At 37.2% G+C, this 6,242-nt stretch overlaps 1 non-coding gene across 1 annotated transcript; it reads right to left on the reverse strand.

The window, feature by feature from the left end:
* Nucleotides 1-1,321: 1,321 nt before the first annotated feature.
* Nucleotides 1,322-1,394, reverse strand: TRNAY-GUA (transfer RNA tyrosine (anticodon GUA)). The gene has a single exon. It is a non-coding gene; the product is annotated as a tRNA-Tyr (tRNA).
* Between the last annotated feature and the right edge of the window lie 4,848 nt (nt 1,395-6,242).

Here is a 6,242-nt window from a genome sequence, read left to right on the forward strand (position 1 = left end):
AATGGATAATTTTACTGAGAGCTATGAAAACTAACATACACTCTCTTACATCTAAAAATGCTATTCAAGTTGGATGCAAAATAAATACATCAGAATGATATTTGTGTAACTTATTTTGGGTCAACACCAGAATCAAGTATTATCATGCTAGAGAATGAGTAAAGGAAGAAAAACAGAGTAAAAAAGGAAATACATATGGAAAAGGAGAGAAAGGTTAGGATATGGAAAGGAGACCTAAAATGTTAAAACCAGAAGACAGTTTATGCAATCCTTTAGCATCTTCAAAAGAGTACACAACTTTTCAGATATGGAAAAAGCTAAAGAATACAATAATACTAAAGTGGGGATAACATGGCATGGAGGAAAACCAGATGGAATTAAGAGGCGATGGGATAGAGCAAGGGAAGCAAAAGCAAATGAAATGGGATATGGATGAAAAAAGTTAAGATTTTAAGTTCCAGGTTGGCCAAAAGTTCATTTGGATTTTTCCATAAGATCCTGTGGAAAAGCCCAAATGAACTTTTTGGCCAATCCATAATTCAGGGTCACTGTATTTACCTTGTTTACCAAAGAGAAAAAATGTGCAGATGATGTAGTATAGAAATTTAAATAGTATAGTAGATAATGATAAATGAATACCAGAAGCTGACAAAGAAACTACAAAATGAAAGATTATAAAGCAAGCATGTAGATTATAAACCAAGTGTGTGTGTGTATATATATACATATATATACTTAGTATATTATTCTTTCTATGTAGAGTGTATATGCAACATATGTGCTATTGTCAAGTATACACATATACTTGAGAGTTCCTTGGACAGCAAGGAGATTAAATCAGTCAATTCTAAAGGAAATAAACCCTGAATATTCATTGGAAGGTCTGATGCTGAAGCTGAAGCTCCAAAACTTTGGCCACCTGATGTGAAGAGCCAACTCACTGGAAATGATCTTGATGCTGGGAAAGACTGAGAACATGAGGAGAAAGGGACAACAGAGGATGAGATGATTAAGCATCACCACTCAATGGACACCAATTTGAGCAAACTCTGGGAGTTAGTAAAGAACAGGGAAGCATGGCATGCTGCAATCCATGGGTTCGCAAAAAGTGGACACAACTCAGTGACTGAGCAATGAACAAGACACATTCACACACTTGGAATAAGTATCCTATATAGAGAGAGCGTGAAGTGAAGTGAAGTCGCTCAGTCGTGTCCAACTCTTTGCCACACCATGGGCTGTAGCCTACCAGGCTCCTTTGTCCTTGGGATTTTCCAGGCAAGAATACTGGAGTAGGTTGCCATTTCCTTCTCCAGGGGAACTTCCTGACCCAGGGATCGAACCTGGGTCTCCCGCATTACAGGCAGATGCTTTAACCTCTGAGCCACCAGGGAAGCCCCTATAACATATATAGTTATGTGTAAATACATTTATACATTCTGACATAAATATTAGCAGATTTAATACCATAACATTGTAGCATAACGTTTCAGAAATAGTTAACTAGCCTGTTTAAGATCAATTTTTCAAATCAAGAACAATTACAAAATTAGGACAAAACTTCAAAAGAAATGTTTAAAGTCAAGGGAAACCTTGTGGGGCCAAAAATCCTACAGTGAAAGGAACCCCAGAGAGTAAGTGCAGTACTTGGCACTTCTTTTCTTCTTGAGGAATTTGTTGCTGTGAAATTAGCAGTTGAGAGATGGAGGAGGTGAAGAGAACTTTAGCAGCCTTTTAGGACTGGTGGAAAAACTAGGGGGTCCAAAACTGCTAAGTATGAGGGGCCATGGTAAATGCCAGGCTTTAGTAGGGACTACCAAGGGGTTGTGGGCTAAGAATAACTGAAAAGCAGAAATAGAGCAGCTGAAGACTGAAGTTCATGCTCAACTCCCTTCAATCATCATTTGGGTTAAGTTGATTTGTCCCTGGACGAGGATGAGGTGGCTGGATGGCATCAATGACTCAATGGATGTGAGTCTGAGTGAACTCCGGGAGTTGGTGATGGACAGGGAGGCCTGGCGTGCTGCGATTCATGGGATCACAAAGAGTCGGACACGACTGAGCTACTGAACTGAACTGAACTGATTTGTCCCTCCCTACCATTATCCTACTTGGTCTTCAGAAACAAAAGGAAATTATATTTGAAGGAAGATAATACCCATAGCTCCAGTTTATCTCCACAATTTTTCATAAACATTTTGTGGCATTCAATAAAAAGTTATCAGGGGTGCAAAAAAACAGTGATCATAATCCTGGTCCCCTCTCCGTGGTGATCAGAGTTGGGCCACCTAGTTCTCCTATCTAGGATATTCTACAGGGTACAGAGCTGACTAACAACATCCATTAGCCATGCCTTTAGAGCCATTTAAATGGTCACATCAAGGCCACACTTTCCCCCAGGCTGTTGTCAGCAACAACTGAGCGTGGCAAGGGTATCGGAACTGGGGCATTTCTCCCTGATGCACAGGCCAACTCTTACACCGAACCTTTTTTCAAGTCCAGAAGTGATGGATAAGCAAAACATTTCTGAGCACAAAAGGAAAACATAACCTGGTTCATCTTCCAGTGTTTTGTGGCAAAGAACTGGATCATTCCAATTTGCTAAAGAAATGTGCAACAATACTCTTTATTCTTTTGTTTATTTGTTTATTGTTTATTTGTTTTTGTGCACCAAACTTTACTGGATACTGTTTGTAGGTAGACAAATACTACAGGCAGGCATGATAAAAAAGTGTTTGGAAGGAAATTAAAGGTACAGATTTAAATATAAATATATTTATATATATTAACCTTTCTAATTCCATAAAGCAATTAATCTTCAATTTAAAAGATAAATTTAAAAAGATAACACAACAAAAATATTAACCATTCTAACTAGGATTTCTAAACCTGAAAATGAAAATATTTTTTATTAATAAGTATAAAGCAAAACTATCATCTTTTCAACAAAATTATGATATTTAACAATTTCATAAGTGTTAAATTTGGATGATGTGTATTTAGGGACAATAATTTAAAGTGAATGTAACCTAAAAGCTATTAGAAATACATTTGAAATCTGAAATAAATTTTATAAGATGGATATGTTCTAATTGATAAGCATTAATTGGATTGAAGTCATCTTGTTAAAATCAAGATGGTATAGAATAAAACTTTGGATACTATGTATGATTAATTATTACAATTTCCAGGAAAGTTGGTTTCACTATCCCTTTATCCTTACATCTATAAATTATTCATGAAATAACTTAATATATGAAAACAAAAGGTCCTTTTTATCTAAGTGATAAATGTTGATGGCTATTTTTACTGTTATAGTTGAAGGTTAATATATCCATCTGCATTTAACTAATTGCCCTATTCTCTGTTACAAGATTTCTTCCAGACAACAGCTCCATCAAAGTATATGTTCAGTTTCCAAGCAAGCTAAAATGGTTCTCATTATGTCTGGATAAATTGTAGTGTGGACTATTCACATTCTGGTAGTTTTCAGTGAGTTTATTCTATTTCTGAATTTCCTGGAAAATTATGTAAATTAGATTTCAACCTCAACTACAGAATATCAAATATCCTACAAGTGTTAACTGGCACTTTTGGCCAAATTTAGAAATCTTGCAGGTTCCCAGGAACAGAAGATGTAAACAAGGCTGACAACAGACTTCCTTGGTATTCATATAGCTTTCAGCACAACACTTACAAACCCTGAAATTTCACCATATATGGGACAGAAGTATAATAGAATCATCTTAATCTTTTGTGTGCATATCTAGAACTTTAATATTGAATATCTTTTTATTTCTATTTATGTTTTTTAAAACACCACGTACCTTGTGGAATCTTAGTTCCCCAACCAGGAATAGAATCCTTGATCTAGGCAGTGAAATCGCAGAATCCTAACCACTGAACCTCTAGGGATTCCCCTGAATGAATCTTTTAATTTATCTCTGAATGAATCTTTTAATACACACACATACATGCCACAATGGTGCTTGGAATATCAGTTCAGTTCAATTGCTCAGTCATGTCCGACACTTTGTGACTCCATGAACCGCAGCACACCATGCCTCCCTGTCCATCACCAACTCCTGGAGTCCATCCAAACCTATATCCATTGAGTCGGTGAGGCCATCCAACCATCTCATCCTCTGTCGTCCCCTTCTCCTCCTGCCTTCAATCTTTCCCAGCATCAGGGTCTTTTCAAATGAGTCAGCTCTTTGCATCAGGTGGCCAAAGTACTGGAGTGTAACATATTAAATTTTTCTGCTTTTGAAATTCCAGCAACAGTTAGCTATCTTGTTAAGACCAATTTTCCCACTGAGAACAATTAAAAATTTAGGGAAAAATCCACTCCCCCAAAATCCCCCACCTGTTTGGAATTAAGCCAATACTTAAGAAGCAAAGATCCTGGGGGCACCAAGGAAGCCCAGAATATGAGATACAATTAACCAAAACTGACACAATAATTCTGGTATCTAGAAAGAAATTGAATTATAATTAGAAATTTTCTCACAAAGAAAACTTTAGGCCTAGATTGCTTTGCTGGTGAAATCTATAAAACTTTTGAAGTATAAGTACCCAAATTACAACTCATTCAAAATATAGAAAAAGAGAAATCCCCTTTGTACATTTTATAAGAGCAGCACAAATCTGTGACCAAATCAATAAAGACCATTTTTAGGGAAGCAAAACATAAACTGACATCCCTCAGGAATATTGACACCAGAAATGCTCAACAAAATATAAGCGAATCAAATAGAGTAAAATAGAAAAACTAGTAATGTAATATTAGTGATTTCCATAGAATTGGTTTTATTAATTATTAATAAATATTAATAATTAATGACTTATTAGATATTAATTATTGAATATTAACTCAGATATTAATTATTGAATCCCAATGTCCACATGGGAAAACAAAGAACAAAAAAGAACATCATTTCTAGCCTTATAAAGCAAACAAACAAACATTAACAACTTCAGAGGTTGTGATTTTTTCTTCAACCTATCTGGGATCTGAAGTTGCGGGTCAACCAACCAGACCAAAATCAATGGACAGATGGAAGCCTTCAGGCAGATTGGGGCTGGTGGGAACACCCAGGTGCAGCTAGATGTGGGCAAGAAGAATTCAGAGTAGTTAACCTGGAGGCCTGTGTGTGATGATGGGAGAGGATGGAGCCCATGGTGACTGAAACAATAAAGGGAATGTGCAAGTAGTTCCCGATTAGCAGGAACCCTGAAACAAGCATCCCCTCTCAGGGTGTAGACTTGAGAGAGGGGAACAAGAGCTGCAGTGAAAATGTCATAAAATTTGGCCAAGAATCTCCTCTCCTATTTTCTTCTCTTGCAGCACAGATGAACAATATCTTTGCCTCCAGGGTCTCTGAAAGGATGGAATCGTTTAGTCTCTAAATGAGGTAATTTAAAATGTTATACTAACTTCTATGGGAAGAGAAATTGTAAAATTTCTGAATTTATATTATACATGTAATGTATAAGAACAAAATACCTTTCTTCTAGCTTCTCTGAAATATATGGCTGTGTTCTAGGCTGATAATTTCGTGAATTTATGGAATTCACTTATTAACTCTATCACTCTTCCAACTGAAGTCTTGCTGGAAACTTCCGGAGGAAAGTCTTACCTTTGCCAGGAAACATTTTGTACCAGGAGGGAATACTGGTTAACTCAGAGTAGTATAAATCTAGAGAAAACCCGTCTTGTTATGATATTTGCCAATTGTTAATTTCTGTGTTCTTCCAGCCAATAAATTTATGTAGTGGCATTTATGTGTCGGTCACTCTCTTATATAATGGGGACTCATTGCATTTACATACTTATTGAGGGGCAGAGAATTTATCAAATAACAACAAGCATACATTCATCATACCTGAAATGAGTGTTAGAAAGGAGAGACTGGTCATTCTCTGACAGCTTAACACTAAAGACTGATCTGGACTGGGATGTCACAGAGGGCTCCCTGAGAAACAAAGTCATTGAGATCAAGCGAATAATCAGAGGAACAAGGTTGGCTGGGGAGTGTCCTATGTGGGGGTGCCCAAGGACTGGACAGATGTATGGACAATGACCCTGTGGCAGGAGGGCCACAAGGTCAAGATGCTGAAAGAAGGCAAGTGACTAGAACCTACAAAGCAGAGAACTGAGAAGGCTGCAGTAAGCCACGAAGACAGAGGGAGCCTGCCCTGCAGATACCGAGTGGCTCTTTGAAAGAACCTGGCCTCCATTC

The sequence above is a fragment of the Capricornis sumatraensis genome, chromosome 3 (genome assembly GCF_032405125.1).
Source record: "Capricornis sumatraensis isolate serow.1 chromosome 3, serow.2, whole genome shotgun sequence".
Classification (NCBI taxonomy): domain Eukaryota; kingdom Metazoa; phylum Chordata; class Mammalia; order Artiodactyla; family Bovidae; genus Capricornis; species Capricornis sumatraensis.